Below are 22,791 nucleotides of genomic sequence, written 5' to 3'. Positions count from 1 at the left end.
GCTTCACTAGGACAGACTGACGGGGCCTCACAGCACAGTATCCCATAGCTTAGTGCTCAGAGCACGCTCCTGAAAAGAGCGGATCCCTGTCCAAATCCCTTCTCACCCTCAGGCAGAGGGGGGCTGTCACCTGGGTCGCTCACGTCCCAGGTGAGTGCTCTAACCAGGGGGCTACAAAGGTGGGAGGGACATGTCGTTTCCCCTGGCTTCTTGCAAACCCAGCAGATGCGGGTATCTCCAAAGAGGGTTCCTGGCTGTGGCTGGCACCTCCCATTGTCAGCATAGGCAGGTCCATGCGTAGCGTGCTGGCTTTTGTGAGTCACATTCCAGGGTTGTGTTTACGCTTCACTTTTATCAGTACAACTTTTGTGTCGGTCAAGAGTTTGAAAAAAACACACCCTGGGCCAACGAAAGTTTTACTGACGAAAAGCGCCTAAATCTTTCTGAACCTAGCCCTAAGTCTAGGAGCAAAGAGGACCAGGGAATTGTAGACTCACGTTTTAGTGGGTTTCTCTCACCAACTGAACGTCAGATTGTGATGGGCGGGGGCTGTTTGTTAAAGGGGGCCACGCTCATAGATCCAGTGTGAAGGTCGCACACTTCCTCACACAGAGGTAGTGGGTATCGAAGGCCGGGAAAGGCTGAGCCTCCCCAAACAGCCTTGCATGGCCCCACTGACGCTCCACCCCCAGGCCTCTTCCTGCTTCCTGGTGCTGTGCTGTGGGGGGCTCTTCCCCCCATGGCCAGGGCCCCAGGCTGGGGCTAGTGGGGGCCGGCCTGTGCTCTGGTGCTGGTGGGGGGGCATGCTGCCTGCCCTCCCACCCGGCACTCCGGGGCTGAGGGGGTGCTCTGGGGCTAAGGGGAGGTGCCCACCTGGTGCTCCGGGGCTGGAGGAGGGGGACCATGTTGCCTGCCCAACTGCCCGTGCTCTGGGACTGGGGTAGGGGGGCCACGCCACCCACCCCACTGCCTGGTGCTCCGGGGCTGCGGGAGCAGGGCTGCGCCACCCGCCTGGCTCTCCGGGGCTGGGGGCACTCAGGCAGCCCGGGGGTGGGGGGAGGTGGTGGTGGCCGTGCAGGGTGGGGCTCTGGGCTCTGGTGGGAGGGGAAGAGCCTGAGGCAGAAGGGATGGGCCAGGCCAGGGGCTAGCGTCCCCAAGCCCAGGTACCACCCGCCCCCCATGCCGTCACACACGTGTCTGGACTCCCTGTGGGATCAAATAATTGCAACCGTGGGGTCTCAGGATCCCTGGCAGGGCTGAGCAAATATCAGCCCGCAGGCAGGGTAGAACAAGCAGTCTGTAGCCTCCGAGCCTCCTGCCCGTGGCCGACAGTAACAGTTCGGGTTCCTGACCTTCTGGGCTGGGCAGAACAAATAGTCAGTTCATCGCCCCCGGGGGGGCAAAACAAACAAACAAACAAACAGTCTGTGGCCCCTGAGCATCCTGGCTGGAGGAGGCAACCACCGTTGGGGTTCTGGCCCTCTGGGCCGGGCAGAACAAACAGTAGCCAAACCTAGCGGGAAGTGGGGGAGTGGCAGGGTCACCCGGGCCCATCCAGCTCCACCGGGTGCCGACCCAGGGCCCGATGAAGCCAGGGAATTGCACGTTAAGGGATGAACCATCAGCTCCTACTACGTTCCCTGGGTCTCTTCCTACCCCAGGGCGCTTCTCATACACCTCTCGGCTCGCCGCAGCTCAGCATCCCTGTCAACCTCTGCGCTTGCCTGGCCGCTCACAGTGCAGTCCGGGTCTCAGGTTCCCACTGCTTGGGGAGCCTCCGGCCTCTCTGCAGGAGCTTGCAACACACGTCCTTCCTCCTCCTCAGCCGGCCCAGGCTGGGCTGGGCCGCCTCCTTTTATCTGTCGCTTCCACTGGGAGCGGGTGCAGCAAGGCTGAGGGGACGTGGCCTTCTGAGGCCTGCAGCGACTGGTCTGTCCCTGGTGGCCTAACGAGGGGTCGTACACCCCTTCACACAGATCCTGAAAATACCAGGAACTAAAATTGAAACTTCTCCTTATGGAGGAAGCCATCCAAGAGGCGGCTGACCTGGTCCCAAGTCTCCTTGGCCATGCGTGCCAGCGCCCCAGCCTTCTCCCTCCAGAGGGTGAACATAGGAAAAAGACTCCAAAAAGAGATCCACGAGCCCTCCCGTGAGCCCCCAACCAGCCAGAGGTGATGCCCAGCGTATGCAGTCACTTGGGCACGCCTACGCCCGGTACCCGCAGATTGCAGACACACCTAGGAAGCCTAAGGACCCGACAGGCATAGGCACCGAAGCCGTGTTACCGGCTCTCAGAGACAGGAGCACAGACCAGACCGCCTCTGGGAATCTCACTTTAGAATTGTTTAAACGTTGCGGAGCTGAGGGGCCACAGAGATGTGGTGACCTTGATCCTAATTCAACCCTGACATTGCACCAGCACTGGAGATGTTGGGTGGGTCACTGACATGTAAAATCACTGGGGCCGGGGGCTGATTTGCTCTTTGGGAGATCCTCCGAGAGCCCTCACCTATGGGCAGCACGTGACCTGCCCGTTGCAGGACCCTAGCCCTGGGCCTCTCCCATTCTGCCCAAGTCCCCGCCCCCCTCCCTGCCGGTGCCCCCCCACCATAGCCACTGGCCCCCCAGTCCCAGGACACCCCAGCCACCCCCTGCCCCGGAGCACCACCCTGAGTCCTGGCCATAGGCCGGTGCTTGTACCGGCCCCAGCTGCCCCCAGTCCCAGCCACATGCTGGCTGCCCCTGCCCAAGTCCCAGCGGAAAAGAGGGAACTGGAAGCAGGCAGGTGGGGGCTGGGGGCAGAGCATGGGCTGGGCTGGGCAGGCTGGGCTGTTTGGGGAGGCTGAGCCTCCCCTGGCCTGTGATACCTGCTGCCCATGCCCTCACCCAAGACAGGTGTGGCTGGGAGATGGCGCTGCTTTCTCCTACAGCAATAAGGGGCCATTCCTACCACGCTCAGAGGCATTGCGTGCACTCACTTGCTCTCCTTAATACCTCCTTTCTTATTTATTTATTTATATTACAGTAACTCCTAAATGGCCCAACCAAGATGCGGGCCCCATTGTGCTGTGCCCTGGACACACCAATAGTGAGGAACCATCCTTGCCCTGGAGAGTTTACAGATTTAAAATTTTTATTAAGATGATGTTTTTTAAAAAAGTGAACAGTACAGAATTTAAGCACAGAAGTTTCAGGTTATCAGGGAATAACGTACAGATTATCAAGGGCTGCGAAGTTCGGTTTAAGATCGGGTGGCTAAGGAATACATAATCTGCAATATCCCCGACTGGGGGTAAAAGGTTAACGGGTCAAAGGACAGACATTGAGATATGAGGGCATGTTGTTCATATAATGGCTATGTTCAGGTGTGGAGTATAGTGAGTGAATACGATGATGAGGATGGATTGACCCTCATTTGATGAGATTTAACGTTCAGTGAGTTTATGGTTCCAGTTCATATGGTCCAACGGACAAAGTCTCTCGGTCCCTCTCTCATAGTTGATGCACCATGTCGCTCCAGCTCATGCCTCTTGGCACTGTCGGTGGCCGGTGATGTGTTCAGTGTAGATGTCCTATTGCAATCTAAATTACACCAGACATCTCCACAGTTGCAGCCATGGTGTGAGTGTGGTATGGACCGGCTGCTGGCCCAGTGACATCTGACCCTGCTCGGAGCCAGGCAGGCGAGACCTGTGGGGGAAATCCCTTCCCTTCTGGTGCTTGTTACCTCCTCCCCACTGCCCTGTGTCGCTGTCACCGCGTCCCACTCACTCACCATCTGGTTGGTTATTTCTCCTGTTCCCCAGACCCAGCTACGATGATGGGGAAGGTTCCCTCGTTCTCTCCCGGCTCCACAGTGAGCTCCGCTCTGCCCGGCTACGTCGCTCTCTGCCTCGCTCTACAGGTTCACAGTCTGGTGTCAGGTAGGAGCTCTGGGCTCCTCGCTGGGTTTGCTGATGTTCTCTTGCTGGTCATCACCATCCACCTCGCTTCCCTGCCTTGTCTCGTAAACCACGTCTGCTTTTTGCAGGGCCAGCCCTAGACCAAATGGTGCCCTCGGCGAGGAGCGTTTCTTTATTGCCCCCCCCTTCCATTTGTTAAATTTTTGAATACTTTTCTTTTATTGTATTTGTAGCCCATTTCATGGCTTTGATGCACGATTTGCATGCATGATTTATCCCTGTCATATAAGACAATAAATGGGCATGCTAGGATCTGTACATCTGTATCTATTCATGCCTATATAAGCAAAAAAAAAAAAAGTTTCCTCAAAGAAAATTTTTAATTGTAGGAATAACTGGAATGTACTAACATCTATACTTGAAACATTTCACTTCAAACATTCTGTTTTCCCTTTTGTCACTAACAGACACAGGACCCCAAGCCTGGCACCCCCCGAGCCTGGCGCCCACCAATCCTGGCACTCCAGGTGGTTGGCTGGGTCGCCTGCCCCTAAATCCAGCCCTGGTCTTTTGCTCTTTACACAACGACCATAAACCGCAGAGCACAGCTGGGTCCTAGTGATGGTGTTTATCTATACACAATCTAGTCAGGCCTAGTTATACACACGCTGCTGCTCTGACTGGAGGCTTCTAAGACATAGAACATGGTGAGCGCCGTTACTGGGCTCACAAACTATTTAAAGGGACACTACACAATTCCGCTACACTACACCGATGGACCATGTAAGTCACAGATCAGACTCTTCAGCCACAAACAAATCATGACTTCCCAACTCCCCAGTTATGAAATTAAAACCCACAAGTCATTCACACTGCACTAGGCACAGCCGTCTAGGGGTGAGAGTGAGGCCTTCTTCATTCTGTGCCCTCAGTGAAAGTCTTATTGTATCCCATGGCACCCCCGGGGCTGCCCCCACAGCTACACAGACATTTTGGTTCCCTCCTGCTGTGGTTTCCATTCTGCTAATTTAAGCAGCTCTCTTTGTCGCTCTGGATGCTGAGTCTCTGCCCAGAGACCCCCCCCTTTCTGTTCAGTTCCACAATGGCTGGTTCTCTGCCCCCTGCACTTTTCTATCTGCCTCCTTCTCCCTCTTCATTATCTGACTTCTGACTTTACCTGAACAGTGGCAATGATCTCTTTTCACATCCTGCTGGCCCTTACACCATCCTTACAGCAGTCAGGGAGGGCACTGCACTGGAGCAGCATGAAAAGTCCTTGGTGTGTCAGAGAACCAGCCCCCCATCCCCATTACCCATTATACCCAAGGTGCTTGTGAGAAGTGTTCAGCCCTGTTCAGCGATGATAGGGACAGTGTATAACATTCACCTGTGAACTCTGGGTGACAGATATGGCAACCACATGCCATATTTGGGGACTATCAAATTAACATCATGAATATTCTGTCTATTCTGCACCCTCTCCCTAGATAGTATCTGTGATGGGTTCGGTCACAGAGACCCCCTGGAGACTGTCACCTGATGCTCTGGGGTACCACAGAGAACAACCCTCCTGCCAGAACGGGTGCCCCTCCACTCTTGTCTTGCTGAGCCAGACGCTCCAATTGAGCTCCAGCCCAGACTCAGAGGTTGGGCCACGCCCCTCTGCAGTTCGCAGAAACTGAGATTCACTCAGCCGTGGGGCTTCTCAGTTAACAGGGACTTTCCCAGCGCCCAGTGTTCAGCCTTTCTGGGAGCCTGAACCCCAAATAAATCCGTTTTACTCTGTATAAAGCTTATACAGGGTAAACTCATAAAATGTTCACCCTCTATATCACTGAAAGAGAGACGTGCACAACTGTTTTTCCCCCAGGTAACAATTACTTGCACTGGGTTTATTAATAAACAAAAGCGATTTTATTAAGTATAAAAAGTAGGATTTAAGTGGTTTTAAGTAATAACAGACAGAACAAAGTAAATCATAAAGCAAGATAAACCAAAACACGCATGGCTCAGCTTAATACACTAAGAAATCAGTTACAGATGATAACTTCTCACCCTCGATGTTATTTCAAGTAAAATGCTTCCCAGGTCAGTTGCCTTTTCTGACCTGGGTCCAGCCTGTTCTCTCCCACCCCTGTAGTCACAGTTCTTTTGTTTCCAGATACTTTCAGGTATCTCCTTGGGTTGGGGAGGCCATCTCTTAAGCCAGATGAAGACCCTCATTGTTTACTTCCCCCGCCTTATATAGAATTTCCCTAAGGCGGGGAAACCCTTGTTTGGAATCCCACCCCCACTCTGGAAAAGTACCAGCTTCAAGATGGATTTCAGTATCAGGTGACATGGTCACATGTCTGTGTAAGACCCCAGTCTCCATTCCTCCCAGGTTGCCTGACCCATACACAGGAAGGCTTTAAGGTAAACCAGGCCATTTACAGCCAATTGTCCTGTCAATGGCAGTCACCAAGTTCCCGATGCCCCATTGACGGCCCTCACCTGGTCTGACTACACCAGTAATACAAGTTCATACCTCATATTTCTATAAGAACGATAGATGCATACAAATAGGAAAATCAAATGCAGCACATTATAACTTTGTCAGTGATATGTTACAAGAGACCTTTTGCATAAAGCACATTCCAGCTGTGTCATTTTCAGATTCATAAGCCTATTTTCATAAAGCATACGGAGTGGAACTTCACAGTATCGATCCGTTCTATATGTATCTTTGTGGGCTCCAGATTGTAATCTACTCTGTGGGGGAGGATTACCCCATCTCCTGCAGGATATACAAATGATGGGGCGTAATTTCTTGTGGGACAGATAACAGCTCCAGAGAAGTACCAGCCCAGGCAGTGAAACTAGTTCAGAGCAGGTTCCAGAAACCAAAGAGAATGAAGATTTTTGGTATGAAAAGCTGATTTAAGCTAACCAGAAGCCTGGGATCTTGGGCTACAAACTGAGAGAAACCCTTAGAGAAAGGTTTGACGGAGAGTCTGTCCCCATGTGCCAGATGAGAATGCTTTGCGATAAGTGTAAGATGTTTGATTGGTTTGTGGTAACTTTTCTCTCTCGGGCTTTTGTCCATAAATGTTCCCTGCTTTGGAAAACCTGTTTGGTTACTGGTAACCGCTTGCACACACTGTTCATAGCCCTGGGATGGAAAGCAAAGCATAGGTGGTGGACTTTGGTCAGACCTGGTGGGAAAACCTGCAAGCCTTAAACCCCAGTGGAGAGAGAGGGCCATGGGTCCCTGCCCAGAGAGAGGTGACAGCTGGAGGCCTGAGACCTAAGGGACAATCCTTAAGCAGACCCCAGAGGGAGTCAAAGATGCAGGTACCCCAAGCATGTGACTCTCTGCACTTATAGACATGCCTAGGGCACTGCATGGAGACGGGGTGTTCACTTCTAATGCAGGACGCTCTTTTATTTTGTCTTACTGCTGAATTAATGCCACCTTCAGCCCCCTGTCAATTTAATTTCTATTTTCATTGCATTTTTCTCAGCACAGTTCACAGTAACTGGACCTGCCCATCCAATCACCGCTTCCTTAGGTGGGGAGGCCATCCTGCCCTGCCACCTTTCCCCCAGGATGGATGCTCAGAGCATGGAGGTGAGATGGTTCAGGTCCCCGTACTCTGCAGTTGTGCATCTGTACCACGATGGGCAGGATCAGTGTGGGGAGCAGATGCCAGAATATCAAGGAAGGACTGAGCTCTGAAAAGACCACATCACCGATGGGAGTGTTTCCCTGAGAATACGCGATATCCGACCCTCCGACGATGGACAGTACAAGTGTTTTTTTCAGTCTAGAGTGGCTTATGAAGACGCTTTATTGGAACTACAGGTGGCAGGTCAGTAACTTGTTGTGATACTTTGATGTCTTCAATAGGGTCATAAGTGGATCAAAGATTCATTGTGAGATGACACCTGATTTATCTCATTACAGTGGGGCAGTAGCTATGCTCTGGTGAAGGTTTATTCTAGTTGACTGTTTTTTCTAAGGGCTCTAAAATCCACGCAAATACTCAGATTGTCTCGAAGAGTGTTGTGACCCTTTGGAGTCTGGGGTAGCATTCATGGGTTACATTTACGGGGTTAATAAAATACACAAACACGCCTAAAAAGTTGGGTGATATGAATATGTTGTGTTTATTACAACTCTCTTGTGCACCCCTGGGGCCAAACAATAGCTGATCCTCCTCACACTAATGGCTGGCCTCATGTCTGGCACTCACAGGGTAACCGTGGTTGATATACAGGGTCCTGTAGCCCACCGCCTGCCACTGGGGCTTGGCTGCCCATGGGTGCACCCACTAATTTTTCTCCATGGGTGCTCCAGCCCCGCAGCACCCACGGAGTCGGCGCCTACGCCCCTGTCCTCTCCCTCTCTCCACCCTCCTCCCTCTGGAACACCCAGCCCTTCCTCTGCCTGAGGCAGGTGTTAAAGGGGCTTCTCTAAGCCCAAGGGGATTACAAATATGTTTCTAAAATTACCTTTGCAAGTGAAAGTGGTGGAAGAGTTTAGCCTCCCTGCCCATCAGTTCAACTGTGCACAGCTCCTTCCAGTGGTTCTTATTCAACCCTTCAGACCTGCCGCGAAGTGTCTGTGGCGAGAGGCACGGTCTGTGTTCATCAACGGGAAAGCCAGTCCCTTGTCCCTGCTCAGGAGCTGGCAGAATTATGGGGCCGCTCACCCAGCCTCACTGGAGAATGTGAAGCAGGTGCACATATGCTAGACCAGCAATACGTGAGAGGCAGGGTTACCTGGTGGATAGAGCCGTCGACTGAGCGTCAAGGGACAGGGTTCCAGTCTTTCCTTTGCTACTGAGCTGTGCAAGAATTTGGGCAAGTCTCTGTGCCTCTGTTTCCTCGCTCACCCTTTCTCCATCATGCCTGTTGAGACTGTAAACTCTTCAGCGCAGACTGTCTCCTAGGATGTGTGCATGACGCCCAGCCCGCTGGGGACCCAGTCTCAGCTGGGACCTCTAATTGCTTCTGTAAGACAAACAATCATAGCCCACAGCTCTGGCACACTCGTACGTGTGTTTTTAGTCATTTCCATGTGCCTCTGGAGACATGTGGGGCCAGTGTGAATGGCACGGGAGGAGGCTCTTGTCAGCAGGGTTTGGTCACTGAGGCACTCCCCTGGGCAGTTGCCCGGCTCCCGCCCGGCCAAGGCATGGGGAGGCTGGGACTTTGCAGCTGGCCAGTGAGTTCCTGACTCACCTTCCTCAGGGTGGGCTATTGCTTAAGGGCTGCAGGTCGGAGAGGGATTTTTCAGAGTGGCCACCAGAGTGGCTGCACACACTTAGGCCACCAAAAAAATTATTGTGAGAACCCCTGCTAGCCTGTGCTTTTCTGGTGAAGACTCCCGAGTGGAAATGGCACCAGACACCCATCCCTTCTTTGTCTCTCCTGGGCGGTTGTTTTCCCTTTCTCGGATGGTCTGTATGCAATTTCCAAGCAACCTAAGGGCCTCTCTGCCCACAGACTGACCCCGCAATAAAGAAATCCATTTGAATTCACAAGACACTTGCTTCAAATTAAGATAATTTTATTTCAGTTCAGCTCATCAGTAATAAAAAATCCCCAGTGTGACCTTATCAAGTGTTTGCGACAGCCCCCATCTCTCCCCCGACCCAGCCCTGCCCCTTCCACCCGAGGCCTCATCCCCTCTGTGCTCAATGGAGCCCGGCTCACATTGTGGGCTTGGCCCCTGCCCTGTGCCCCCAGCCCCCTTCCATTGTGGCCACTGGTCCCTGCCCCAGGTTAGCCCCCTCCTCCCCCCGACCCCGAGAACCAGGAGGCCCGGCAGTGCAGCTCCAGGCTTTCCAAGCTGGAGTGCCAATGTAATGGCAAAAACAGCAACCAGCAAATTTTCCTACCCCTGGTGCTCCGGGGCCGGGAGGGCTGGAGTAGGAAAATTTGCTGGCTGTTGTTTTTGCCATTACACTGGGCAGTGTGGCCACAGCCCTCCTGGCCCCAAAGCACCAGGCTGTCGACCAGTACATTGGGAGGGCCCAAGGGACCAGCCCTCCCGGCCACGGAGCACCACGCGGCCCTGGAGTGTGGGGAGGCCAGACAGCGTGGCCGCAGCCCTCCTGGCCCCAAAGCACTGGGCTGTTGGGCAGCAAGGCCCCTGCCTTCCCGGCCCCGGTGTGCCAGGACTCCGAAGCCGGGCAGAGCAGCCCCAGCCCCCCTGGCCCCAGAGCATCAGCAGGCTGGCAGCCCCGGAAGAGCCGGACACCTGCAGAGTGAGAAGCCGGACGGGGAGAAGGGGCGGAGTGTGGATGGGCCACATCCTGGCTGTTTGGGAAGGCTCAGCTTTCCCTGCCGCCCATGGTTTGTGTTTCTGTTTTGGTGAGTGTATTTCCTGGCTCTGAGAGGTATCAGTTTTCTGCTACCCATTTCAGCATTCTGGAAGGATACAAGGCCCTGCCAAGGCAACCTGAATTCCCCTATAATAAAGTTTTTTATTAGTGAATTATTTAAGGCTTGTTTACACATACACATACACTGGTTTCAATGAACTAGTGAAGAGTTTTTCAAACTGGGTCCGTGGACCCCCAGGTACTCCAGGGGGTGCACGGACCCCACTGATCAACTCCTTCCCTTCCTCCCTCAACACCGCCTCCTCCCTCCCAGTGCTTCCTGTGTGCTGGGGAACAGCTGTTCAGTGGTGTGCAGCAGGGCCTGGGAGGGAGAGGAAGGAGTAGAGACGGGGTGTGCTCAGGGGAGGGGATAGAAAGAGGTGGGGAAGAGGAGGGGCAGGGGTGGAGCAGGGGCAGGAAGAGGTGGGGCGAGGATGGGGTCTTGGGGGAAGGGGTGGAGTGAGAGCAGGGCCTGGTGCTGAGCGGGTTGGGCTAGGGGGTTTGCTGAAAATTTGAAATCAAAATGGGGGTCCTTAGGTTGCTAAAATTTGAGAACTGCTGAACTAGGGCAAACATCCAGGTGGACCCTCTGAAACGAGTTTGGAAATGGCTTATATTGATTTAGTTTAAGTCTTGATTTAAGGGATTTGCACTTGATTAACTAAACCAGGTTAACTAAACTGGAGAAAGTTTGTGCATAGAACAGCACTGACATTAACATTAATTCTACTCTATATCAAATAGGAATCTGGCCAAATTAGGTGACCAGCTGCACTCGTGGACTCACATTCAATTATTAGTTTGATAGGAAATGGCTTTTGATAACAGTGTAATAAAGCTTTTGGCTCATTACTGGGTTATCACAAATTTATTTATTTCTTCTGTAGGTTTGGGCTCCGATCCTGATATCTCTGTAGAGGGACATCAGGATGGAGAGATCCAGGTGGTGTGTCGATCATCTGGATGGTACCCAGAGCCTGAGGCTCAGTGGAGAGATCTCCAGGGGAAGCTCTTACCATCAGCCTCTGAAAAAATATCCCAAGAGGCCGGTGTCCTGTTTCAAACAGAGATTGCCATTGTTCTAACAGAAGAGTCCAACCATAAAGTGTCCTGCTGTGTCAGGAACCCCCGACTCGACCAGGAGAGAGAGTCAGCGATTTCCATAGCAGGTCAGTGCCCGGCCGTGCCGCACATGGCTGGACTGAGATGCCACAGACATGGGCAGAAAGTATTTATCATTGTGTCTCCTATTTATTGGCCTGGACCTTCAACATGTTGAGCACTTCTTGGAAACATCTGAATAAGCTTAGTTCTCTTTGGATATGTCTACACGGCAATTCAAAACCCATGGCTGGCCCATGCCAGCTGACTCAGGCTTGTGGAGCTTGGGCTAAGGGGCTGTTAAATTGCAGTGTAGACTTTTGGGCCTGGGCTAGAGACTGAGCTCTAGGGCCCTGCAAGGTGGAAGTTGTGCCTGCTGCCTTAGGGAGCAGCCCCTCTCTGTTTTGGGTTCTTGGGTGTTAAGATTCTGGATTCTAAAAAACAAAACATTGTGTTACGCTGCAAGCTTCAGGCAAGAGTATTTCGGTTTGTATCTGACTTCTCTCTGTGCTGGAACATCGCAGTTCTCAAGGGGGTGATGAAGAGAATTCTTATTTAAAAACAAAAAGTCTCCAGAACCGAGCCTGGCAGCTACAGCCTAACTTCAGTACCAGACAAATTGGTTGATACTATGGTAAAGAACAGAAGTACCAGACACATAGGTGAACATGATTTGTTGGGGGAAAAGTCAACGTGGCATTTGTAGAGGGAAATCATGCTGCATTAATCTATTAGAATTTTTTGAAGGGGGTCAACAAACATGTGGAGAAGGGTGATCCAGTACGTGCAGGGTACCTTGACTTTCAGAAAGCCTTTGGCAAGGCCCCTCACCAAAGGCTCTTAAGCAAAGTAAGCTGCTATGGGATAAGAGGGAAGGTGCTTTCATGGATCAGTACCTGCTTAAAAGACAGGACACAAAGAGTAGGAATAGATGGTCAGTTTTCAGAAAGAAGAGAGGTAAATCGTGATGTCCTTCAGGAATCTGTACTGGGACCAGTGTTGCTCAACATACTAATAAAAGGTCTGAAAAAGAGGTAAACAATGAGATGGTAAAACTTGCAGATGATACAAAATTACTCAAGATAGTTAAGTCCAAAACAGACTGTGAAGAATTATGAAGGGATCTCAAAAAACTGGGGAACAAAGTGGCAGATGAAATTCGATGTGGATAAATGCAAAGTGATGCACATTGGAAAACATAATCCCAACTAGACATATAAAATGATCAGGCCTTACTTACCTGTTTCTACTCAAGAAAGAGATCTTGGACTCATTGTGGATAGTTCTCTGAAAACATCCACTCAATGTGCAGTGGTATTAATAAAAGCTAACAGAATGTTAGGAACTATTAGAAAGGGGGTAGATCATAAGACAGTAAATATCATAATAAATTTATATAAACCCATGGTACGCTCATATCTTGAATACCGTAGGCAGTTCTGGTTGCCCCATCTCAGAAAAGCTATATTAGAAATGGAAAGGTGCAGAGAATGGCAACAAAAATGTTTAAGGGCCTGGAACAGCTTCACTCTGAGGAGAAATTAAAATGACTGGGACTTTTCAGCTTGGGAAAGAGACGGCTAAGGGGGGATAGGGCAGAGGTCTATAAAATTGTGACGGGTGTGGAGAAAGTGAACAAGGAAGTGTTACTTACCCCTTCACATAATACAAGAACCAAGGAATGAAATTAATAGGCAGCAGGTTTAAAGCAAACAAAAAGAAATATTTCTTCACACAACGCACAGTCAACCTGTGGAGCTCATTGCCATCTAGTGAAGGCCAAAAGTATAACTGGTTTCAGAAAAGAAGCAGGTGTGTTCATGGAGGACGGGTCCACCAATGGCTACTAGCCAAGATGGGCAGGGATGTGGCCCCTTGCTCTGGGTGTCCTTAAACCTCTGACTGCCAGAAGCTGGGTGTGGGTGACAGGGGATGGATCACTTGATTATTGCCCTGTTCTGTTCATTCCCTCTGCAGCATCTGGCTTTGGCCACTGTCAGAAGACAGGATACTGGGCTCCACGGAACATTTGTTTGACCCAGTCTGGCTGTTCTAATATTCTTATGTACGTATTTGTTCCCAAGTCAATAACACTTTCTCTTGCAGAGCTGTTTTTCCCAAGAGTCGATGCCTGGACTGTGGTTCTGGGGGTGATCCTGGCTCTCCTGGTGGTTCTCATTGCCCTGGCCAGTTACTGCTTCTGGAGGCAACACAGAGAGAAAGGTAAAGTGACAAGAGGGGAGAAAATAAATAAATGAATTAATTTATAATGTATCAGAACCCCGCAGAAGGGGAAATTTATTTTATGTGCTTTGGCGTATGAAAAACCATAGGGAGCCCCAGGATAGAAATGACGGTGGTGTGCGTGCAAGTCACCGTATGCTAGAAGACGGTGCTCTGGAGATGACATCACTGCAGCACCCATGTGGACTAGCCCTGACTTACCTCAGGGGCTGCTTTGGCACCAGAGCAGCCCAGGATCCGGCGGATGCCAGGAATGTTAAAAGTCACAGTGACGTTGCACGCTGTATGATTTTATGAAAATATGCTAATGAGTATGAATATAATGTAACTGGAATATGCTTCATGCAAAAGGTCTCTTGTAAGGTATCATTCCAAAGCTTATAATCTACTGAGTGTGGTCATCCTATTTGTATAAATGTATCACTCTTGTATCTGAAACTAGAAACAGGAAATATAACTCTGAGGGCCGATTGTAATTATGCAAAGTGTGGGCCATTAATGGTGGTTTGGAATCTTGATGGCTCCCATCAACCAGGACAGTTGACGGTGGATGGCTCTGTTTGCAGGCAGGCCTTCCTGTGAGCCAAGCTGGGAGCAATGAAGGCTTGGGGGGGTCTCACAGTGACAGGTGACCATGTCACCTGGTACCGGACTCCATCTTAAACTTGGTGCTTTTCCATTTAGAAGTGGGGGTGGGGACCCAGAGAGACAAAAGATTCCCACCTTATGCCAACGCCATATAAGGGGGTGGAACAGAACACAGGGGGCGGCCATCATGAGAAATCCCCTCGCTACCACCTGGGCTGGAACAAGGGCTGAACCAGGGGAAAGGATTGTGCCCAGACTGGGAAGGGACCAGTCTGTGAAATAAACTTATTGAAACATCTCGGAGGGTGAGATTTTATCTGTATTCAGTTTTATTACTGTACTAGGCTTAGATTTGCATGTTTTATTTTATTTTGCTTGGTAATTCACTTTTTTCTGTCTGTTATTACTTGGAACCACTTAAATCCTACTTTCTATATTTAATAAAATCACTTTTTACTTATTAATTAACCCAGAGTATGTATTAATACCTGCGGGGGGGGGGTGGCTAACAGCTGTGCATATCTCTCTATCAGTGCTATAGAGGGCAAACAATTTCTGAGTTTACCCTGTGTAAGCTTTATACAGGGTAAAACGGATTTATTTGGGGTTTGGACCCCATTGGGAGTTGGGCATCTGAGTGTTAAAGAGAGGAACGCTTCTTAAGTTGCTTTCAGATAAGCCTGCAGCTTTGGGGCATGTGGCTCAGACCCTGGGTCTGTGTTGGAGCAGACTGGCGTGTCTGTCTCCACAAGACAGGGTGCTGGAGTCCCAAGCTGGCAGGGTAAGCAGGGGCAGACGTAGTCTTGGCACATCAGTTGGCAGCCCCCAGGGGGTTTCTGTGATTCAACCCGTCACGGTCACCTTAGCTCTTCCCTGCACCGATGCTGCAGGTTCCGAGCACAGAATCTCACGGTGAAAATTTAGATCATGGAGCAAAATTATGTGGCTTTTTTTCAACTAGAAGGTTGCATACTTCATTGCTTATGTAGGCTGAGCCCCTCAGCCCGCACTCTGGTCAGAACCCTGTAGATTTTGTCGAAAATCAGATTCCTGAAATTCCTCTCTAGTGGCTACATGCAGCTGGTTTGCAAACTTAGGCATCACTGTCCAATTTACGAAGTCATAACTGGACACCAATGCCTGCTGGCATAAATTCCCATTTGCAGGGAGGAGCAAGTGTAAATCTTCCTGCCCATTTAATCCATCCTGTTGGAGAATTTGTCCTTCAGAATGGACTTAAACCTGCCCTGCTGGGCTCTATCATTCACAGCAGTCATGACGAGGGAGTTTATGCCAAGTGAGAGAAGAAGCCCTTTCTGTGCACTTTCATAGAATCATAGAACTGGAAGGGACCTCGAGAGGTCATTAAGTCCAGTCTCCTGCACTCATGGCAGGACCAGCACCATCTAGAACATCCCTGACAGGTGTTTGTCTAACGTGCTCTTAAAAATCTCCAGTGATGGAGACTCCACAACCTCCCTAGGCAATTTATTCCCATGCTTAACCACCCTGGCAGGTAGGAAGTTTTTCCTAATGTCCAACGTAAACCTTCCTGGCTGCAATTTAAGTCCATTGATTCTTGTCCTATCATCAGAGGTTAAGGAGACCAATTTTTCTCTCTCCTGCTTGTAACAACCTTTTAGGCATTTGAAAACTGTTATCATGTCCCCTCTCAGTCTTCTCTTTTCCAGACTAAACAAACTCAGTTCTTTCAATCTTCCCTCATAGGTCATGTTTTCCAGACCCCTAATCATCCTTGTTGCTCTTCTCTGAACTCTCTCCAATTTGTCCACATCTTTCCTGAAATGTGGCGCCCAGAGCAGGACACAATACTCCAGTTAAGGCCGAATCAATGCAGTGTGGTGGGCAGTATGGAAGTCAGCAGGCTCCAGAAAAACTTTGCAGACTCCAGTGGTGCATCATTGATCGGGAGGGCTACGCTACCAGGAGCAGATGGCTGCAGGGCATCCACTAACTGATGGACATTCATTGAAGGAACTCTGCCTGAATCCCCAGTGAAGCAGGGGACAAGAGGTCCTGATAGGCCTCGAAATACTCCATGGGTAAAGCTCACCAGTGCTGGAACCTGTGGTGGGCCTATATTTCCTACTGCTGATCTGACCAGCAATGTCACCTTTGCTTGAGCGAAGCAGTATGACCTCCATCACCGAGGAAGGTCCCACAGATTCCATGGAGGCCTCTGGTAAGGATAAGGCATTGTGGCCCGAGACCCCCATCTTGACCATGAGAGAAGCACCAGTCCTGATGCCTATAATGCTCTGTAAACAGTCCCCGATGCTGGTTTGGCGATGGAGACCAGGAGAAGGAAGATCCCAACCTTGAAACTGAGAAGCCTTGGGATTCCAGGAATAAAGTCAGAGCCAGACCAGAGGGAGCAAGTACCTGGCCTGACTCATCTGTGACCCATAACAAGGCAGGGACCAGCGCTGATAATGGAAGCAGCTCCACCTGCACTGAGTATGCCAAGGCTGGAAGCAGTATCAGTCCCAAAGTCATCAGTTGTACTGGACTGGTTGACAGTGCCGAAGTCAAGGACGGTGAAAGCTGTTGAGATCTCCCACACCAACCTCGATACTGGCCCTGATTCAACAGCCTGTTCAGCCAATGGGGCGATAGATGGCATAGCCCTGGGCCAAAGGAGAGGTTGGGGTGAAAGGCAAAGGAGGTCTGTGGCTGCCTGGAATGCCACCGACACGGAGACAGTCAGTGCCACCATCATCCTCTTTGGTGCCAGACTCCACAGATGCCCTGGGGCCGGAACCAGAGCCCATAATACCAGGTCTCTAATCTCTCCACATGGTACCAGGGAAAGGTTAGAGGCACCCATGCCATATTGCACACGAGCACCAACCCTGTGCAAAGTGAAAGAGTCTCCTGGAGTCTCAGTTGGTCTTATGAGATCCTTTCCTTGGTGCATGCAATGGGGAACAGCTCCCCCGTTTCTTGAGAGAGGCACCTGCTCTGGACTGCGAAGCAGCAGTGCTCTCAGAGCCCGAGGGCCACTTCCAGTCAGACAAGGACCTCACAACGAAAGCAGGTCACATAGCCTGGTCAAGCAGGTGCTGCTTTAGGCAAAGGTCTCGAGCCACTTGAGTCCATTTCATGACTGAGCAACGCTTCTTTAACGTGGGCCTCACACAGGCACGGCAAGCACCATGTGTGAGGATCACTGCTGGGGACATGAACGACAATGTTTGTCCCTGATGAGGGCATCACCGAGGAAAAACTTAACTAATACCACCATAGGCGCTGACTTCCCCGTTTCCCCTGTGTGCTCGACCTCCCTCTACCCCTGGCCCTGACCCCACTCCACCCCTTCCATACGGCCCCGCCCCACCCCACCTCTTCCCACCCTAGCCCCACCCCCCATGCCAACCCCTTACCCCAAGGCCCCACCCCAACTCTGCCTCCTCCCTGCCCCTATTCCAACCCCTTCCCCAAGGCTCACTGAGCTGTCATTCTCAGGACAAGTCCTACCAAAATTTGAAAAGCTGGTTACAACATTCCGATTCTCCAGAAGAGTAGCTGATTTTAATGAGATGCATATTATTGTTAACAGCTCCGCCATAGCGCTCTTAGGTCATTTCACAACTCTTGGGCATTTGCAACCTGGCAAGGATCTCCTCTGGTCTTGGTGACGTCTGGCTCTTTCATTAATCAGTCTGTTCTATTATCTCTGCTTCACACCTCAAGCCCTGATGTTCATTTCTTGAAAAGAGCAGCTCCAGGGCTGGTCTCTTCCCACCACACTCAGTGTGGTAAAAACTGTTGCAAAGAAATCAGTCTCTCAGCATTGTCATTACCCTCCTCAATTGTTCCCTTTATTTGTTTTATATTTTTGGCTATTCCCTCTTCTAATTCCATTTTAACCCCCTAATTCCTATCATTCGCTTCACCCAGTGTACTTAATGTGGCTTTCTACTGGCTTCACAGGGTTAATACTTTTCATTTGCTGAAGGATCCCTCTTTAGCTCTAACAACCTCTTGCTCCTGACCAGGTGGCCAGATGCGGTTACTGTACTGTATTTCTTCCTTTCCTTTTCCTTTGCTGCCCAGGAGGCTTCCTTGCTTTAAGGTCTTTTTCACTCACTTCCCTTCTGCAAGGTAATGTGATACTGACTCATTTCTCTCTGTTTTATTTTCAGACAAACTCCAGGCTGAGCTCAGTAAGTTCCATTCCCCCCAGTACGACCCTTGGGTGACATTGTCTCCTGCTCAGTGTGTCTGTGTCCAGGGGCGTTCTTACCCCTCTCTCTGTGCTTGGTTGCAGGGTGGAGAAGCGCCCGGCTCTACACAGGTACTGTACATACCGCTGGTATTGTATCCATGGTGAGACCCACCTTCCCCTGGGAGCTCTCTGCTCCTTTCCCTGCACAGAGTGTTTCCCTGTGACATTCAGTCGGCTGGAAATAGCAATGTCACTGGGGGCAGACGAAACGCAGATTTATTGCTGAGCACAGGGACACACTCCCTTTGGGAAAGGGCTGATTAGTGATGAAATATGTCCCCTAGTGTCCCCTTCCCAGGGCCGTACCTGGGTTCTGCAGGATGGGCATTCTTATCTGCCCATCACTGGCACTGAACGGCTCAGCTCTCTCTTCCCAACGGCAGGATTTCCATGCTCAGACGGATCTCTACCCACAATGTTCTTCTCGTGTAACAGGACAAGACAAGAGCTGTTCAGCATCCCCCTGGCTCTGGGGTGAGGCAGGCCCTGTCCCCACTGCAAGGGCAGACAGGTTTTTATAACCAGCTTGTGACACTCCCCTGACCCAGTTGCCACAAATTGTGCCATACGGCAGCTTTTCTGCCTCACACCTGTGGCTATGTGCGTGTTTTCACCTGGCTCGCAGCCTGACCATGTGTGTGTACTCGAGCAGGCTGGGAGAGTCTGGCAGCTCCAGCAGGGATGAGAGAGTCGAGAGGATGTGCACGCACATTGTAGCACCGGGAGCCCCGGGCTCCTCGCACGCCAGGGTATCCTAATGCACTGAGCCGGGGGGGGGCAGGGCTGGATGAACTAAACTGATGGGAAAAGCTCCTTCCTCTCAGTTTAGAGCATCTCCGTGAAAGTGCTACGGCGGCACAGCTGCATCGGTGCAGGATTTTAAGCGAAGACCTGCCCTTAGACTGTGATTCACAAACGCCAAGACATGAGGTGAGGAGATGCCTACGCTAGACAGTAGGAGATGCGGATGAAAGGGGTGTGTGCTAAGCCCTGCCTCTCTCGTGGAGATGGGCACCTATCTCTGCTCAGTGATCCACAAAGGGAACCCCTTTCTTGGAGTCAGGCTGCTTAGCACCTACGGCAGATCTTGTGGGAATGAATTGGACGCCTTCCTCACACCACACAAACCGGCCGGGGTGGAGGAGCTGGCAATGACTTGTAGCCCCTTGGTTAAAGCCATCACCTGGGAGACCCTGCTTCAATTCCCGCTTCTGCCCAAGGCAGGGAAGGATTTGAACAGGGGCCTTCTAGCTCTCGGGGTAGGGCCCTAACCCCTGGGGTATGAGTTAGTCTGTTCTGAGACCTCCTCTCTCTGGAAGCTGTTCCACGACGGACTGAATAATTAAAGATCATTGGGCACAGGTGCCGACTTTCTTCTTTCTGGGTGGGTGCTCCACCCCCACCCCAAGGCCCTGCCCACACTCTGCCCCTTCCCCCAAGGCCCTGCCCTTGCTCCATCTCTTCCTGCCCCCGCTCTGCCCCACACCAGCACCTCCCGCCCACTGCCAAACAGCTGGGCCCACCAAACAGCTGATTGGAGGGTGGCTGATGGGCACCCACTGTTTTGTTTCTGAGGGTGCTCTAGCCCCGGAGCACCCACGGAGTCGGCACCTGTGATTGGGTCAGAGAGCGCAAGTATGCGTCTGACTCTACAGCTGGGGGGTTAGAGCACCCCCCGGCGAGGGGGGAAGCCAGGGTCCGTCCCTGCACCAATGGCCCTTTATTTATCCACCATGGAAAATCCTCAGCAGGAGAGAGTGCGGGAGCCCCCCACCTCTGCCTCGCCTCGTGGTCAAAGCGCTCTCCTGAGACTGGCGGAGCCCTGTTTCAGTTTAAGCTCCCCCTCTGCCCGAGGGGAGCAGGGACTGGGAGTCCCCCCATCCTAGGGGAATGCTCTGGCCCCTGGGTTAAAATGTATGAGGGAAGCCCTCCCCAGCCAGCTGCTGCGTGGCCTCGCCTGAGGGACCCGGTCTGAGAGCGTCCCTGAGCTCGCCTACCAAACTAGCTGGGACGGCTGGACCCCGATCTTCCCCCAGCCTGTGGATCACGCTGGGGCTCAGGCCGGGGAATAGGCGTCCACGCGCCTGGAGGGAGGCAGCCGTGGTCATGGCTGGAGGGAGAAACACAGGCACCGAGGGAACTTTTACTGCACAAACTTCGACTGCGAGTGAGTTTTGGCAGCTCTGGGGTCAGCAGGAGGTTTGTGCCTCACCGTGGAGCTGAAACCAGGGACTTAGGCCCCGAGCTCCTTTTGTGCCGCCCTAGGTGACCCCGGAGCCCGTGGACTGTCCTGTTGACAGCCCCTGGGATCTGTGCCCTCAGTCATTCAGATCCAGGTGAAGATCCCCCTCCGCCCGTGTAGCAACCAGCACAACGGGGAACCGGCTTGAGTGGCCTCAGAGCCCCAGCAGCTCCCACAGTACCTGCCCCTCCCCTTCCTTTGCTGCCCCCCCATGTCTGCCTCCTGCCCCAGCCCTGAGCACCTTCCTCTGCCCCCGGCACCTGCCGTCATGAGCAGTGGGCGCAGCTTCCCTTGGGGGAGGCTAGCCCCCCGTCTCACCTCTTCCACCCGCTGCCCTGCCCACACTCCACCCCCACTCGCCCCAGGCCTCTCTCCCCACCTCCCTCCCCCACTTGGCCGTCACTCGATGCATCCCACCTCACCCCCTGCCCCCGTGAGACCCCCGCCCACCGCTCACCGCATCTCGTCCTCGGGATGGCGAGCAGTGGGCGGGGGGTGAGGAGGGACACAGTGAGGGGCGGGGGGGGCTCATGGGGAGGGGGGAGGAGAGGAGGGAGGTGGTGGGCGGCAGGGACCTCGGGAGCGGAAGGGGGGGAAGTGGGGAGGGGCTCCCTCACCTGGTGGCAGCGGCTGTGCCAGGGGTGTTCTCCACCGCCCAAGCCTGCCCTTCCCGCTCCCCTAACCCTTCCCCCTCTGCCTGTGCCAGTCCTACCCCCGCCACTCCTCTGCCCCCATTACTTCCCTCCTCCCAGCCCCATGGCACCTGCCACTCCTCTCTGCTCCCCTCGTGCAACCCACCCTCAGCCCCCTCAACACACCCTCCCCCGACTCCCCTCCGTCCCTGTCTCCCCTCCCCCCATGTCCTTCCCCTTGACCCGACCCCCTGGCACCTGCCCCTCCCCTCCCCCCTTTGGTGCCCACCCCTCCCCTTCCCCATCACCCTGGCACCCACTCCTCCCTTCACCCTCTGCACCCCGGTACGTGCCCTCCCTGGTGCCTGCTCCATCCCTGGCCCCCACCCTTTCGTCCCCCTCTGATTCCTTGGTGTCTGCCTCATGCCCCCCTATTGCCCCTGGAGATCTCCCCCTTCCTTCCCTTCCACTCCTGCTCCCCACCCCCTCCCCCTGCCCCTGTCCCCCGGCATTAGCTGAGCTCCGACTCCCCTTAAGGGTGAGGAACCCCATATCACAGTGATTAATGGGCACGTGGGTGAATTGCCCTTTGATCCCAGTGACCAGCCCCTGCCCCCAGCACTGACTCTGATTCTCTCCCCAGTGGATGTGACTCTGGATCCAAACACGGCTCATCCCAGCCTCGTCCTGTCTGAGGATCAGAAAACTGTGACATACGATGAGAGACGACAGGATCGACCTGACAATCCTGAGAGATTCAATACTTATCCGATTGTCCTGGGCACAAATGGATTCACAGGCGGGAGGTTTTACTGGGAGGTGGAGGTGGGAGACAAAATAAACTGGACTGTGGGGGTTTGTAGGGAATCTGTGATCAGGACAGGGAAGGTCAGACTCACTCCTGGGAATGGATACTGGGCTGTGTGGCTGAGGGATGGAAAATACGAGGCCTGCACCTCCCCCCCCAAGATCCCCCTCCCCACAGGCATCAGGCCCAGCCGGGTGGGGGTTTTCCTGGACTATGAAGCAGGCGAGGTCTCATTTTACAGTGTGACTGACAGGTCCCATCTCTTCCCTTTCACTGACACCTTCTCCGGGACGCTCCGTCCTTATTTTTATGTTGGTTACAAAGAGGAGGGTAAAAACACTGCTCCCCTAATAATCTGTCCTGTCCCAGCTCAGGCCAAAGGGAATCTTTGTCCCTGAGAGTGACAGCCGTGGCAGAGACTATCCCCTCCCAGCGCTGACCAGCCCCCAGCCCTGTTCCCATGGGGATGGTACAAAGGGTATCACCTGCCTGCCCCCTCCCTCAGTTCCCAGTCCCAGGCCTGTGAGCTGGGGGAGAGGAGGGGGCAGAGAAGGGGGTGCGGGGAGCAGGCTGCTGGGCTGTGGGGGTGCAGGGACAGAGGGCGGTGTGGGGGTGCAATGTCAGGGGTGGATGCTGTGGCCAAGGGTGGGGTG

The 22,791-nt window shown here is 52.7% G+C and overlaps 1 pseudogene; it reads left to right on the top strand.

The window, feature by feature from the left end:
* LOC141996215 (butyrophilin subfamily 1 member A1-like) overlaps positions 1 to 22,536 on the top strand; it is a 29,620-nt pseudogene extending 7,084 nt beyond the window's left edge.
* The last annotated feature ends 255 nt before the right edge of the window (positions 22,537 to 22,791 follow it).

This window comes from Natator depressus, chromosome 11 (assembly GCF_965152275.1).
Source record: "Natator depressus isolate rNatDep1 chromosome 11, rNatDep2.hap1, whole genome shotgun sequence".
Lineage (NCBI taxonomy): Eukaryota > Metazoa > Chordata > Testudines > Cheloniidae > Natator > Natator depressus.
The sequence above is the reverse complement of the archived record's forward strand: the minus strand, read 5'-3'. Positions and strand labels throughout refer to the sequence as shown.